The 16,839-nt window shown below is 39.4% G+C and overlaps 1 protein-coding gene and 1 pseudogene across 7 annotated transcripts in view; both read right to left on the reverse strand.

Annotated features, from left to right (window-relative positions):
- Positions 1-16,839, reverse strand: part of Cab39l (calcium binding protein 39 like) — a 101,318-nt gene that overhangs the window by 67,149 nt on the left and 17,330 nt on the right. Inside the window, exon 1 of one of the 7 annotated variants that reach the window (XM_090342170.1) lies at positions 3,385-3,691. The exons of the other annotated variants lie outside the window; for them this stretch is intronic. The gene's annotated coding sequence lies outside the window, so the exon portion shown is untranslated. Of the gene's footprint in view, positions 1-3,384; positions 3,692-16,839 lie in introns of those variants that run through there. 7 annotated transcript variants of the gene reach the window in all.
- On the reverse strand, positions 13,256-13,863 carry LOC150056987 (integrin beta-1-binding protein 1 pseudogene; annotated as a pseudogene).

A 16,839-nucleotide genomic window follows, 5' to 3' on the forward strand; every position in this document is an offset into this window, starting at 1 on the left:
AAGTAGCTAGAATTACAGGATTGAGCCACCATGCCTTGTTCTATTTTTCCAATTTGAAACATACATCTTCTATATAATTAAAAACCCCAATTGAATTTTGAATTTGGAAACCAAAAGACACAAATGAAAAATAATAAAGACAAATGATTTTTTCACTGATAATCCTTTTCTCAGTTCACAATGACTAAGAATGACTTTTCTTTTATAAGTTTTACTTTGTTAGCAGAGTTTGAGGGAGAAACATTTTCTTAAATTGTACACACAAATAGAAAACTTATAAGAGAACTTTTTACGTAGCCTTATTTATCTGGAAGCCTCAGTCAGATTTTCACATCACACTCTTTTTTTTGTGAGAGGAACTCATATCCCTTAATAACTATTCTAATTCTAATGCCCAATAATACTGATATAAATTTTAGAACAGAATATATGAAGTTAATAAAATAGTGTATATATATATATATATATATATTTTTTTTTTTTTTTTTTTTTGCCAGTCCTGGGCTTGAGCTCAGGGTCTGAGCACGGTCCTTGGACTTTCTCAAGGCTAGAGCTCTACCACTTGAGCCTCAGCACCAATTTTGGCTTTTATTTTTTTCTATGTATGTGGGACTGAGAAATCGAACCCTGGTCTTTGTGCATGCTAGGCAAGCACACTACCATTAGGCCAAAATCCCGGCCCCGAAAATAGTATATTATGTGTTAACATATTTGTAGCTTAAGAGCCTACCACAGCTGGTGGCTCACACCTGTAATACTAGCTACTCAGGAGATTGGGATCTGAGGATCACAGTTCAAAACCAGCCTCAGAAAGAAGATCCATGAGACTCCAGCTCCAACTGACAACTAAAAAGCTGGAATGCAGCCATGGTAGAGTGCCAGTCTTGAGTGAAAAAAAAAAGGGAGGGGTAGCATACCTTAGTTTGAATACCCTACTGGCACCAAAAAAAAAAAAAAAAGAGAGCAAGAGAAACTCATATTGCAGTGTTTTCCCAATGTTTCCTCTAAATATATACATATTTCCTCTAAGAACACATTAAAATTGACTAGTCATTAGTATTAAGACAAAGTTCATAAAATTATACCCTAACTGTGCCTATCAACTGTCAATCCACCAAAACATTAACATGGGAGAGTAGGAATGAAAGTGATCTTAGCTGAAGTAATTTCTCATCCTATACATGGTTGACTCAGTTTTTCTAGATAGGAAATTTAATATAATCCTATCCTTTCAAAGTCAGAAATTTATACTGGAGATTTAAGACACATGTCACAAAACTAGAAACTATATTATCTAACTTATAGACAGTAACGATTTCAGTTTAAGCTGATTATTTTAATCACCAACAGAATACTAAATATGGCCTTAACAAACAGACATTATAATACAGACATGCTAATCAATGCCAACACATTCTTCCTTGTGAAGGGAATGTGTTGGTTAAATAGTGCCTTTTAGACAGACACACACACACACACTTATAATAGTTACAAATCCATCAATTCATTCAATTGAACAGCCAATGAACCATTAACAAAATGAATGCCAGGAAAGGGAAACTTGTTCTGGGGGAGGGAAATGGCTGAGAAGCAAAAATTGAACTATGTAAATTGAGGGTAGGGATGGTTTGAGGAAAGATGGGAGAGACTAATGAAAGGGATAACATTAATCAAGATGCACTATAATCATAACCTGACTTCTAGAATTAAAACCCCTTTGTACAATTACTTAATAAATATAGGTAAATATTTTAAAAGAACTATTATAGTACTGGGATTATAGCTTAATGGTAGGGCACTTATATTTAGATTCACCACTAGATTTGATTTTCTAATATTTCTCAAGGTACCAATGGTTTTTCTATAATATAACTAGAATATATTCATAGGCTACAATAAAGCCACTTGAGAAATTGTTTCTCAAAGAAAATATGCTCCAAATTCCCAACAACCTACCATGAACATTTGGAATACATTTTATAAGCAGGTTTAATTTATTCTATATTTATATTTTTGTGGGATTAAGAAATGGTGCCATTGCTTAGGTAACACTAGTGAATTAATAGTTTACAGTATTTTTTGTGACAATTGCCAAGCTGAAATGTAAATTTTCTATCCATTTAAGGACAGTGTGGGAAATTATGTAAGGGAAATTTGTCTTGAAATATAAGAATGGATTCAGGAAAAGTTTCCAGAGACCCACTGATCTGCTTCTTATACATAGGTCAACAGGCTAGGGGAAAAGAAAAAGCCCACAAAACTCCATTAACAGAACCTGTTTTACAGGCTTCTATACACATAGAGGAAATTCCAGAGAAAGTACAGCCATGTTGTGTCTAAGGTACAACCCTCTTAATGTGTTCACTGACACTCTGCAGAAGTTTTCACTTCAGCTCATTTTTGCTGCCTTATAGGGCTCACTTGAATCAATAATATTTATTTCTTAAGGCTAACACAGAGTAGAGCAGAAACTTTGCTCAAAATGGGCAGCTTTATGAAATGATTCAATTTAGTAATTAACAATACATACTTCCTCCTACAAAAGATTATGTGTTTCTTATCTATACCCTGTTAAAGATTACAGGTATACATTTAGAATATATATGTATAGAGCATACAATATCATACATGAAGATATACAAATGAAGGTTTAATGAATATAAATTTTAAGAAGTTATTTTGCTTTTGATTTTCTGCACACACATATACGCATGCATGCATGCACATCTAGTTTTAATAGTTCTTCAGCAGAAAAGTATGATTTTTTTGAGAGTTTGGTATTGACTACAACAAAACAACCCCTTTGTTCCTTACAAATCTATATGCGTTCATTTTCTATCAAATGGTTAGTTTTCTAAGTAAATTATAATTTTCATTTTCCTCACAACTCTGGAAAAATGTGGTTTTATTGGCTGTCATGGCACTCAGCACTTAAATTACAGCTTCTTTTAGTTAATGATATCAGTATTTTAGTTTGAATTAAGATGGAACTATATGTTATGATAACTTATAAAACCAAGAAGTACAATGATAGCTTTAAATTAATTGACAATGTACAGAAAGAGAAACAGATACAAAAAGAATATTTGACCACTATTTTATTTTTGGAAACTTTCTATAAATAAAAAACCATTTCCAAAATAAGATAATCCATGGATACAGAATAGTTGGTTCTGATTCAAGTGCCTCAGGCAACAGAGAAGTATTGTTTTGTAGTTGTTTTTTTTCTAACCTCTCATAGTAACAGCAAGCAGTTCATCATGCACAAAAGAAAAAGGTAACTTAATTTCAAATGAATAAGTAAGTAGTAACAGCAGAACCTCAATTAAGACTGAATTGTGTCTTATTGCTTTCTTGGGTATAGATAATCTTGTGAATACTCACCAAATGGTAAGGAAATGTCCACGCTCATGTAAGCAGCAAAAAGTAGACAGTTGGTGCAGTGCCGAAGACAGCTTTTTCTTGGGCTCAACGCATTTTAGATAAGTAGCCTTTATCGTCCATTTATTAGAGGAAGCCTCCCATTACCGGCAGAGAAGAAGAGTTTACACAATTCTGTCTTTACTTTCTGTCTCTCTCTTTGAAGAGGAACAGTTACCCCCGGAAAACGTTAGCAGAAAATGATCACTTGAAACTCACATCAAGCAGCTGTAAATTTCCACTCTGCTTGCTCTCAGATTCCAAGCCTTGCTTGTCTCTTAATCTGTCACAGGCAGTTCTGTTTCTGGTCAAACCAGCTTGCTTATTTGTCCTCCTCTCCCTAGTCTAACACACACCTTTAGATACACACCACATAGTCACAGCCTCTTCTTTTTCTACCTCCCTCCCCAATTGTATAAGGTCATGAGAATGCATGCAAAGCAATTAAGCTGAGGCAAAATTAATTCCTGGGAAAACCAAAAAAAAAAAATTTTAAGCATAAAAAAATATTTTTCCATCACCTTTTCCCTCTCAAGGCTTAAATTATTCATAAGGTTTTAGCAGCTGATTAAACTGGCTTGCCCATCTTGCTTAAAAATGTAAATAAAGGTTTCCAACAAAGGCATGTTGACAGTAATAATAGCAGATTAGTCTAATCATGTGTTAACTCCATAGGGAAGATGCATTTCTTAATAAGAAGAAAGCAGAGCAAGTAAATAAATGCACAAGTACTATGAACTTACCGGAGATATACAGAATTAAGGAAGATTTGGAGTTTCTTATTTAATTTTAACAAGATAATTTCATGCATTTTAATATGGTATGTTTTGAAAGTCAGACCAATATTTTCAGTCATAAAGGGAAAATTATGACGACCAGAGAAAACTATTAACACCAAAAATGCTACATAAAGTGGCTTAATCACTAGGTATGATTATTTCTCTTAGAAAGTGTTTCCTTCTTTTGGCATTGTTGATCAGGATGTGTTGCCTCTCTCCCTTCCTCCCTTCTTCCCACTCTCCCTTCCCCCCTCCCTCTTTCTTTAGGCCTGTGACTTGAACTCTGGGCCTGGGTGCTGTCCTTGGGCTTTCTCAAGGCTAGCACTCTACCTCTTAAGCCACAACATTACTCCTAGCTTTTTCTATGTATGTGGTACCAAGGAACTAGCCCAGGGCTTCGTGCATGCTAGGCCATGCTCCCAGCCCTATGTTACAGCTCTTTAAGGAGAAGCAGTTTTAAATTAGCTTACCCTTACAAAAGTAAAATGTCTTCAAGTTATAGACTCAGGATTTGGGGATGAGAAATTGGGTGAAAAGCTTAGTGGGGTGATAGCTGCCAGCCTGAGGTGGATGGTGTTGGTAGGATTCTCTGAAGTGAGAAGACAGTGTACACAACTTGGGAAACATATAAACTCTGTATGAACAGAAGTCAAAGGTGCTTTGGGATTAACTTTAGTCTCAATCCCAAAGACTTTTAGGTTCTCTCCAACTAGGAGTTTCCAATCAAAAATCCTGGACCCTTCTAACAGAGCTTGGATTACAGAACTAACAGAAATAGTGATCACACCTACTATTCACATATTAGTCTTATTCTTTACAGTGTTTTTTGTTCAAGGCTAGGGTTCTACCACTATGAGTCACAGCGCCACTTCTTCCACTTCCTTTCTCACATATGTACATTGAATATTTCCTTTTCTATTCATCATTCCCTCTCACTAATCCCATTCAAAACATATTTCAGCTTCCAGATATTCATTTTGTTAACCTGTTAGTTGTTCAAAGGGTTTAAACCATAGTGTTTAACTCTGCATGTACTATACTTTAAAACTGGCTACATATGACTGTATGTATCTTTCATTCCTATTAAACAACATTTTAAAATATATATACCACAAAAATCTCAAATGTGACCTTATTAGGCTCACACCTGTAATCCTAACTACTCAGGAAGCTGAGGTCTGAGGATCAAGGTTTAAAGCTAGCCCGGGCACAAAAGAACCTGAGACTCATCTCCAATTAACCTCTAGAAAATGGGAAGTGAAATGTGGTTCAAGGGTAGGGTGGAAGCCTTGAGCTGACAGCACCCAGGCTGAGTTCAAGCCCACAACACACACACACACCACACACACACACACGCACGCACGCACGCACGCACGCACGCACACACGGGTTGCAGACAGAAAGGTAGCAAGACCCCATCTCAATCAACAAGCCAAGCATGATTGGGTATATCTGTGATCCCAGTTGCATGGGAGATCATAGGTAGGATAATCATAGTATGAGGCTATCATCAATGAAAATATAAGACTCTACTTGAAAAATAACTGAAGCAAAAAAAAAAAAAAAAAGGTGAAGTGGAAGAGCTGGGGTCAGGCATCAACTGGTAAAGTACCTGCCTCTCAAACATGAGTCCTTGAGTTAAAAACCTATTACTATCCACCAAGACGGGTGGGGGATGTGGGGGGGGAGGGAAACGGGTACCAAGACATGTGAAAGGGTATCAATGTATGTGAATTAATGCACCTTCTGTCTGGCAAATATCATGTAACCCTTTTACTAATTACAATAAAAAAAAGATTTAAAAAAACCTATTACTATCCAAAAAGAAGTGAATTAAAAAATGTATTTAGACAAAGAAAAAGTATATTTAGACAAAGAATTCCCTGTGACTAAGCAATAGACTAGATTTATTCTTCCATCTTGTGAAATAGATAATATATACAAATCAATAGTTTCAGGCACTAGACACAGGACCAATAACAGCTGAGTGATCCCTGAAAGAAAAAGACAAAATATGATTCAACAATTGTCTCAGGAGAGAGCTGTAGAGACAGCTCTGATAAAATGGAAAAACTTCCCTTCAAATCTTAATCAGAGAGTTGATCAGCACAAATCAGTGAGAAAACTCCATAAGACCAAGGAAGGAACCTCTAAAAAGGAATAGGTAGATTCATAATACTTATATATGGCTAGGAATAGGTCACGTTTCTTACAGAAATGTAATACAAGAAATCAGGCTGAGTACTCAAAGACAGTGTCTCAATAGTGGGACTAAATTAGTTTTTGATCAAACACTGTTCTGTTCCCTCCTAATAGCTTAAAAATAAGCTTTGAGGTCCAGGGCGTAGCCTAGCAGTAGAGTGCTTGCCTCGCATGCACAAAGCCCCCTGGTTTCGATTCCTTGGTACCATATACACAGAAAAAGCTGCAAGTGGAGTTGTGGCTCAAGTGACAAAGTGTTAGCCTTGAGCAAAAAGTGTCCAAGGACAGTGCCCAGGCCCTTAGTTTAAAAAAAAAAAAAGGGCCGGGAGTTTGGCCTAGTGGTTAAAGTGCTTGCCTATCATGCATGAAGACCCGGGTTCGATTCCTCGGTACCACATACATAGATAAAAGCCAGAATTGGTGCTGAGGCTCAAGTGGTAGAGCTCTAGCCTTGAGAAAGTCCAAGGACAGTGCTCAGGCCCTGAGCTCAAGCCCAGGACTGGCAAAAAAAAAAAAAAAAAAAAAAAGCTTTAAAAGACTGAACTGTTTACAAATAATTTACCTAGTCTTAGGGTAGAATTAAAAATATTTCTAACACATCTAACACACAACAGCATTAAATTCAAGTGCTGGCTACAGTTTCTGAGACCAAAGGAGGAAAATATGAAACTAAGAATCATCAGACATTTAAAAAGCAGCCAGAGGTGGGGGAGGGGGGAAGGGAAATGGGGACCATGACATGTGAAAGGGTATCAATGTGTGGGAATTAAGGCACCATTTATTTGGCAAATATCATGTAACCCTTCTATTAATTACAATAAAAATATATTTTAAAAAAAAGCAGCCAGAGGCTGAGATATGAGGATCACAGTTCTAAGCCAGCCTGGGCAAAAAAGTTTATGAGACTCTTATCGCTAATAAACTACTCAGAGAATGCCAGAAGGGGCATTGTGGCTTAAATGGTACAACATTAGCCTTGAACACAAAAAAGCTCGGGACAGTGCTCCGGCCAAGTTCAAACCACAGGACCAGCAAAAAAAAAAATAATAATAATAGGAAGAATTTTTTTTTTCTCAAACAAATGCTGTTATTGAATTCTCACTTCACCCATCAAGGCATATAGCATCCCCTTATTTATTTATTTATTTATTTATTTATTTATTTATTTATTTTTTGCCAGTCCTGGGCTTGAGCTCAGGGCCTGAGCACTGTCCTTGGGCTTTCCTCAAGGCTAGAGCTCTACAACTTGAGCCTCAGAACCACATTTGGCTTTTTACTATGTATGTGGTACCGAGGAATCGAACCCGGATCTTCATGCATGCTAGGCAAGCACTCTACCACTAGGCCAAACTCCCAGCCCCAGCATCCCATCCTTTTGAGCAACACTGACCTTTGCCTGTCGCCAGTGAAATCTAGATATTCTGAACTCCCTTGTGGCTAAGGTTCTGTCTAAAAATATGTCCCATTCATCTTCAGGAATTCTGAAAAGCAGAACTGAGGCTAGGCCAGTGACTAGTGCTTGCAAGCAGTATCACCAGCTGTCATGTGCCAGATGCCAGGGATATCTTTAGTTCTCTACTGTAAAAAACTAGTTCAAAAATATCTGTGCTGACTTTTCCTACCAAAGCTCCTCCATAAAAGTAACCACTGTTACTTTTCAGTTTTCTTGTTTTTGAGCTTATTTGTGATACTTAGATTGAAACTTGCACATGTTTAATACATGGAATTACACAACATAAAAAGTTTGGGGGCTGGGAATTTGGCCTAGTGGAAGTCCTGGGTTCGATTTCTTGGTACTATATACACAGAAAAAGGTAGAAATGGTACTACAGCTCACGTAATAAGAGTCCTAGCCTTGAGAAAGCCTCAAAACAGTGCTAAGGCCCCAAGTCCAACTTGAGAAAGCTCAAGAAGAGTTCTCAGACTCTGAGTCCAAGCCAGGACTGGCAAAAAAAAAAAAAAATGGGGCTGCTGGTAATAAAGTATTTATGAGAGAGATGCTTTACATCAAATACTTGCATCACCATAAACTTCTAATGACCTTAACTTTCACTTGTGTAAATTAGAATAAACTCAAACCAAGAAGGAAACAATAAATTCCCAACATCAATAAAGTGAAAAACAGAAAAATAATTATTTACAAAACTATAAAATTAGCACCTAGTAATAGTCACAAAGGAAAAACATATACATAACTAATAGCCAAACTGAAATATTAATCCATAAAACAGCTATGAGAGACAAACATATTTAATCTTTGAGTTCATAAGACAGATTTTCAAAACTAGATATAATTGAAAGGAATATGTTGGCTGGGAGTATGGCTTATTGGTAGAGTACTTGCCTAGCACGAATGAAGCCCTGGGTTCTATTCCTCAGTATCACATATAGAGAAAAAAGGCCAGAAATGGTGCTGTGGCTCAAGTGGTAGAGTGCTAGAGTTGAGGAAGTTCAAGGACAGTGCCCTGGGCCCAGGCCCCAGGACTAGTGAATAAAGAAACGAAGAAAAGGAAGGAAGAAAGGAAAAGAAAAGGAAAAAAGTGAAAGTAATGTACTGATCTTGGTTATAAGTCCTTTTTAAATCAGAACTGAGCAAATGGGGTATGGCTCTAGTGGTAGAGGACTAGCTATGCATGAAAAAGCTGACAGAGAGCACAGGCCTCAGTATTAGAGGGAAAAAAATTAAAAACTAAAAAGCTTAACTAAGTCTAACTTTTTCAAAACTATTACAGATACTTTGGGATTGCTTTTGCTAAAAAGCACTGCCTCCTTAACGTGGACAAAATCAAAAGCAGGAGAAATTCCTGCCTCTGGATTGCATCGGATATCGGTCTTCTTTACTCTGAGTCTTCTGCAATCACCTTCAGTTATAGGAAAGGCTCCAATAACATCCAAGAAAAAGGAACAAACTACCTTTAAGGAAAGGAAGCAGCATAGCATCCCTGGACAGACCATTCCCCGCAAAAGAAGACAATTAACTGGAGAGATAAGACTAAATCCCGGGGGCCAGAGAAATCATTTCCTGCAAACCAGACTGCTCCTCACAAGTGATGACAGGGATAAAAACTTCACCATCTGAATTCCTACAGAAAACCAACTGAGATAATGATCTACAGACTACACGTGCCCCTGTTCCAGCTTTCCTGTGTTTAAACCTAAAACTCCAATCTGTACCTGAAGCCAGGACTTACTTTGCCCCATCCCAGGTTGTTCCATGCTATGTAATCAATCTTTCTCTGCCTTTCACCATCCCTTGTCTCTTTAACTGTGTATTGGGATGAGTGGCCGAACCTCTCATGTTAGAATCCTGAGTTGGGGATCTGACTTGGAACTCCCAATATCATTTAACTTGCTCATCTATCCTCTATTTCCTACCAACAGTAAGATATAAAAGCTCAATGTTGCCAAGGTAATTCCGTAGGTTCACCAAGGAGATGTATGATTTTGTCTGAAGATGGTTTTGCTTAAACATTAAGAATCTACTACTGTCACCTAGTGGAAAGACAACAGGAAAGCTACCAAATATCCACAAGCAAGGATGCTGCATCTTAACAAAAATTATCCAGTCAAATCTCAACAGTGCCAAGGCTGAAAAACTCTAAAATAAAGTGAGCTTCAGCCAAAGCTTAAACTGTCACTGGAGATATTTCTGTTTTTACATTGCCTTTTCCTATGCTGTCTCCATTCACAGCATATTTCTACAAGGTACCAAAGATGGCTCTAGTAGAGTATATGGCCTTTGTCTTCAGGACCTCAAAAGTGTCTTAATAGCCATATCAATGTCTGAAAAATGACTCTGTTGCTTCTAGACTAATGGAAGCCATGGAATGGGATCCTTTTGTTGAGTAGTTTGGCTGCTAATTATTTGAGTGCTAAGTAATTAATAGCCTTGACAGGAACCCTAGGAACTAGGATCTCTGCAGGAGACACCATGATGGGAATGAAAATTGTCACCACAAGAGCCCCAATGCCAGGAGACTTATCTCTTGTAACTAAGGCTCACAGCTAAATTTACTTATGCATATTACTGGCTGTTGATTCATCTTTCCTATATATTGTAACTCTACTACTGGGCAGGACAGAAAATGATTAAGACTTCCTCTCTTGCTAGTTTTGGACAAAACATTAAAAAAAATCATTTTTCCAGGTCTTTGTTTCTTAATGCAGGTGAATGGTTTAGCTAAGCATTATGGCTGAGAGTTCCAGTAATACAAAGAGATAAAGAGAAAGGTGTAAGAGGAGGCTCATGTTATGAGAGACTGACTATGGAAAGAGCAACCTCAAATCTGTCAGCTTCATTCCAGGTATTACATAAAATGCTGGGTAAGATTATCTGTATTATGATTTAACTGCAAAGACTGTATAATTGAAGTTCACTTAGTTATATAATAGTACTCCACTATCCTGTCCACACCTACCTTTCTCCCATGTCTGCTTTCAAGAATGGTCCTGTCTAATTTAGACAAGTTTTCCAAGTGAGATTAACAGTGGGCTCACTCTTTCTCAGACTTGTTTACTTATTGCATCTAGCTCCAAGATCTCTGTTGGCTTTCTATTGATAAAATTAGAAATTTATCACCCCCTCCATATACACACATTCAATAAACATGGCAAAGGATACCAGGAATAAACATTCCCAAATGAAAAAGGGGAGTAAAAAAATACTAACACATATGGTTTTTGCTGGGCAGGAATTGTTATGGCAAGTATCTTTCCCCTGCAAGGGAAGGGAAATAAGTTCCTTAGCTGTCAAACAGGCTGCCTCTTGTTGGAATCTATAGGAGACTGTTCTTTATCTACTGTCTTCCAAAGTCAGATTTGAGAAGGTACTATGGTTAGTCTGAACCCAGGATTTTAGAACCTCAGGCCCAAAGTCCAGGAGTCCCAGATTAGGTCTAGACACTTTCCCCCGTATGCCAAATAATGAAACCTGATGAAGGGCAGAGACAGTTATTACATGGTAGCCTTAGGAAGACAGCACTTAAGTATATCTTCAGCCATCTTCAAAGGTACAGACACTGGATTTAGGTTAAACGGGGAGCACTAGGGGGAAGGAAATGAGAAAGATATGCATATGGAACACTGGAGAGTAGTGGATGAGAAAGGTATTCAGGTATGGCCTGCTTGACCATTAGCTCTACCTTGGTCCCTAGAGGATTTCCAGAGATGTTATCATTTCATTACTGGAACAGAACTGGAACAAGGTGGTGTCTTGAATTTTCTGCTGTTTTTGTTTGTTTGTTGTGGGGCTTTTTTGTAGATATCTATTTATATTTAAGGTTTACATTTCCTGACCTTCAGCTGCTGGGTTCTGGCATTTTGTGCGCAGCTTTCATCAGCTTACCTGGAGGAATGACAACTTAGAAAGGGTGCGCAGAACAGTCTACCTGTGCCCCTGTGTGATGGGTCAAGGGTGGAGAACAGGCTGCAGCCTAGAATGCTATTTTGAGATGTATGATATTCAGTCCATTCACCTGATCACTTTGGTATATCGCAGTACAACTGTATATATTGCATAACCTAAATCGATTCTAATTTTCATTGTCCTTAATGCAGTGATTTATAATTAAACCATGTTTAATAAGCTTACTCTTGTTAACTAGTCATTTGACTGGAAAAAAAGAAAGTACTTTTAGATGGACATGGTTTTACTTTTAATGTTTTTCATCCTTAAAATATTAGATATTACAGGCCCTTTTGTCAAAAATAAGTATACTAGCATACTACCCATTGGATCCTTCAAATACTTTAACATAAGCAGTGATCTTATCTCTGACATAAACACTGTAGTTTTGTTTTGTCAGTTGTGGAGCTTGAACTCAGGGCCTGAACACTGTCCCTGACCTTTTCTGCTCAAGGCTAACACTCTACTACTTTGAGCCACAGCACCACTTCTGGTTTTCTGGTGATTAATGAGATAAGAGTGTCATGGATTTTCCTGGTGGGCTGGCTTCTCAGATCTCCTGAGTAGGTAGGATTACAGGTATGAGCCACCAGCACCCAGTAACACTGATTTTCTGGCAGGTTCCACTGACAGTTCTGAAGAGGTTTTTCTGGTTTTTTGCCAGTCTTGGGACTTGAACTCAGGGCCTGGGCACTATCCTTGAGCTTTCTCAAGGCTAGTGCTCTACCACTTGGGCCACAACCACTTCTGGTTTTTTCTGTATATGCGGTAACCAAGGAATCAAGTCCATGGCTTTGTGCATGCTAGGCAAGCACTCTGCTACTAGGCCAAACTCCTGGCCCCTGAATAGGTATTTTCTAGCATCATAAGTAACAATGTTACAGTTCTGACTGAAAGAAACCAGGGTCTCTGGTTCCAAATCTGCTTGCCCTCAGTTCCAAGCCAGTGGCCCTGTCACTAGAGGTCACGTGGTAGTTTCCATCCTAATGTTGCTGCTCAGTGAATGTCTGTGGCACTGGCTTCTATGTTAAGCATGTCTGCAGTTTCTTCTTATCCCACAAAGTCCAGGATTCATTGAAAGTTTGCCATCTAATCTGACACTTTTTGTTGTTGTCGTTGATCATGGAGCTTGAACTCTGGGCCTGGGTGCTGCTCCAGAGCTCTTCAGCTCAAGGCTAGCATTCTACCAGTAACCTGAGACTAGCCCCACTTCTGGTTTTCTAGTGGTTAATTGGAGATAAAAGTCTCATGGACTTTCCTGTCTGGGCTGGCTTTGAACTGCGATTCTCAGATCTCAGACACATTTTAATGTAAAGAATAATGAAGATTTCAGAGCATGGAATTAGAGTGTTACTTCCTATTCCCATAGCAGTTCAGCAATCAGACTGAGAACAGATGACTTAGAAAATAGCTGGCCTTTGATGAAGTTGGCTTCCCCTTGATGCAGAGTTCAGGACTTCTCGGAGGTTAGCACGGAGTCAAAAGCAGCGGAGAACACCCTGCAGATTGCCTGAGCTTTTTCTAGGCTGCTGCACTGGTAAACCCACAGGCTGTACTCCTGGTTGCTTGCATCCGTAGTCTTGAGGGCAGTAGGCTTTTGCCTGCGCCCAGGCCACAGTCATCATAGCACACCATCCGGATAATTAAGTGCAGAGCATGCCTGTGCAAAATGTCATATTGATCCAATGTGGACATTTTTATACCATACTTTCCTTGGAAACTCCCATAATGAATTCTTCCTCCCGAGGAATGAAAGGCAGCTTTCCATCTTGCTGGGCAACATCTATATAATTTATCAGGTCTAGTGGTCCTTCAAGACTTTTGCCTCAGAGACTTTCAGTTTCTCAATCGCACCAACATACTTTATTCGAAATTCTGCACAGGTATCGGAATTATTGTTGCTTTGACCAGAACTTTTGGTGGATCGGTGTCAAGGCTGGCGACAGTGCTGGACTAGGACAGACCCCCGAGGCTGGAATCTACAGACTTGCTCTTCGTACCGATTTTACTGCTTTGGGAACTGCTGCTACTCTACCGTTTCTTGCCTTTTGGAAACATTTTTCACCATAGCATGACCCTGGAGATCCACAGACAGAGTACACCAAGGTTTCCCATGGGCCAGGTCAGTTCTTTCCAGAAGAGTGGTCTGCAAACTTGGAAACCGTGGGCCCGTCAGCAGAGGGACCTGGTCTCTTCCTGGGAGTCGGGGAACCCCTGCCCCCCAAAGCCCGGACAGCTACTCCAATCTTAGCTGTTTGTTTTAAGATAATAAAGAGGACACCACTTGTTTGAGAGGCAATTTGCCTTCCACACAAGATGGTTATCAGAATCTAGTCTTTCTGGATGACAAAGTTGACTACAGCAGAGAACGGCTCAGATCATAGGATATAGATACAAAATGAGGGGACATTCACTTAATTCACAGAAACCCCCCCCAAAATATTTATTACTATTTTTGCCAGTCTTGGGGCTTGAACTCAGGGCCTGGGCACTGTTCTTGGGCTTTCTCAAGGCTAGCACTCTACCACTTGAGCCACAACACCATTTTCAGCTTTTTCTGTGTATGTGGTACTAAGGAATCGAACTTAGGGCTTTGTGCATTCTAGGCAGGCACTACAACTAGTCCACACTCCCAGCCCTCAAAAAGTATTTTTTAAGTTGCCTGTTACAGTTCCTGTCTGGGATCTTTCCTGCTAAATAAGTGAACTAGTTTTATGGTTAGTTTTAGATCCAGAGTTGCAAAAGAAAGGAATGTCACAGTTTCTCAAGCTTGGATTTCTTTGACAATATAAAGGCCTTAAATTCTTGGTTTTTAATTCCTTTGCCTTTTGTCTTTTAATCAAAGCTAAAAATTACTGTTGTAATTTGCCTCCCACAGGCTTCTGTCCAATTACTCAAAGCCCTAGGCTAACTGCGTCCAGCTAACCTCTTCTTCCAAACAAATACAGACAGGATAATCCTGGAGGAGTGTTCTTTATCAGATCGACAGTTATCCTGGTATGCCTGGGAGGAAGTGGCAGGAGGTATTACAGTACAATCATTTTAATGATAGTACTGAAAAAATAAGTAAAGCAGGCTAGGGTCAGATTATGGAGAGCCTTAACATTAAGGTAATGAGGTAATTAATTTGTAGGCAAAAGAGAGGACAATATAAACATAAGAGATTACACTTGGCAACTTAATAAATGTGGATAGTAATTAAGGCAATTTAAAGATAATACTTTTTTTTTTTTTTGCCAGTCCTGGGGCTTGAACTCAGGGCCTGAGCACTGGCCTGCTTTCCCAAGGCTAGGACTTTACCACTTCCAGATTTTTCTGTGTATGTGGTACCAAGGAATTGTGTATGTGGTACCCAGGACTTCGTTCGTGCATGCTAGGCAAGCACTCTACCACTAAGCCAAACTCCCGGCCCTAGAAATAGAAATTTTACAAAATATAACCAGTTGCTTTATAGGAAGTCTGAGGTGCCAGCAAGACTTGTGGACATGGACTCCCATAGGCTATTAAACATACAGAACTAGGGCTGAAGGAGAAAAGAGTGGTGGTACCAGATGTTATCTGGGAGAGTGTGTGTGTGTGTGTGTGTGTGTGTGTGTGTGTGTGCCCGGGCATGCACACCTGTGAATGTATACACACATTTATGTATGTGTGCATCTTTCCTTCAACCAGTTGGATTTAGGCAAGCATAGCCAGGGTGGTCTGAGAAAAAAATGATGACTAAAAATATCGTGGTTAGAGAGGAAAAGGAGAAATAGGAATTGCTCTATCACTATGATCATATGATCATAACCCAGACTTCTAATGGTCAAGGGAGCATGGCCTAGTGGTAGAATGCTTACCTAGCATGCATGAAGCCCTGGGTTCGATTCCTCAGTCCCACATACACAGAAAAAGCCATAAGTGGAGCTGTGGCTCAGGTGGCAGAGTGCTAACCTTGAGCCCCCCCCCCAAAAAAAGTGTCCAAGGACCATGCCCAACCATGAATTCATGCCCCAGGCCTGGCAAAAAAAAAAAAGTGGTCAACAGGGCCAGGAGTGTGGCCTAGTGGTAGAGTGCTTGCCTAGCATGCACAAAGCCCTGGGTTTTATTCCTCGGTACTACATATATAGAAAAAGCTGGTACTATGGTTCAAGTGGTAGGGCATTACCTTGAGAAAGCTCAAGAACAGTGCCCAGGCCCTGAGTTTAAGCCCCAGGACAGGCAAACAAGCAAGCAAGCAAGCAAACAAACAAACAAACATAAAAAAGAAGTGGTCAACAACTAATGCTAGAAAGCATTGTCCAGATCCTACCTGTTTAGGCCAGTAATCCATTATTTAAGACCGTCTTTCAATTCTTACAAAGCAAAGGTACTAGGGGAAAGGTGACCTGCAGAGAACTGTTTAGGCCAACAACAACAACAACAACAAAAAAAAAACCTTTAAAAAAATTTGTATTCTCTAAATTCTGATAATTAAAGAGTACCAGAACTAGCGGAATGCTGGGGGCTCATGCCTATAATCCTAGCTACGCAGGAGGCTAAAATCTGAGAATTTCCATTCAAAACTAACCCAGGCAGGAAAAGTCCATGCGACTCTTATTTCCAGCTAAGTACCATAAAAGTAGAGCTGGGCACCAATGGCTCATGCCTGTAATCCTAGCTACTCAGACGGCTGAAATCTGAGGATCTTGGATGGAAGCCAGTGGAGGCAGGAGAGTTTAGGAGACTCTTATGTCCTATTAAACACACACCACCACCACCACCACCACTACCACCACCACCACCACCACCGCCACCACCACCACCAAAAAAAGCCAGAAATGGAGATGTAGCTCAAGGGGTAGAGTGCCTTAAGCAAAAAAGCACAAGGACAATGCCCAAGCTCTAAGTTAAAGACCCAGGACTGACACAAAGTAAATAAAATGAGTATCAGAGTTTGCAACTATACAGGAAAGAATGAATCAGGCAAAGGATTCCAGGCTAGACCTCTGGGAAATGGTAATATTGCTTCTGTCCCAGGAATGTGGCTAGATTTCCAGAATGAGAGGGTGAATG

This window comes from Megascapheus bottae, chromosome 11 (assembly GCF_031878675.1).
Source record: "Megascapheus bottae isolate mThoBot1 chromosome 11, mThoBot2.hap1, whole genome shotgun sequence".
Classification (NCBI taxonomy): domain Eukaryota; kingdom Metazoa; phylum Chordata; class Mammalia; order Rodentia; family Geomyidae; genus Megascapheus; species Megascapheus bottae.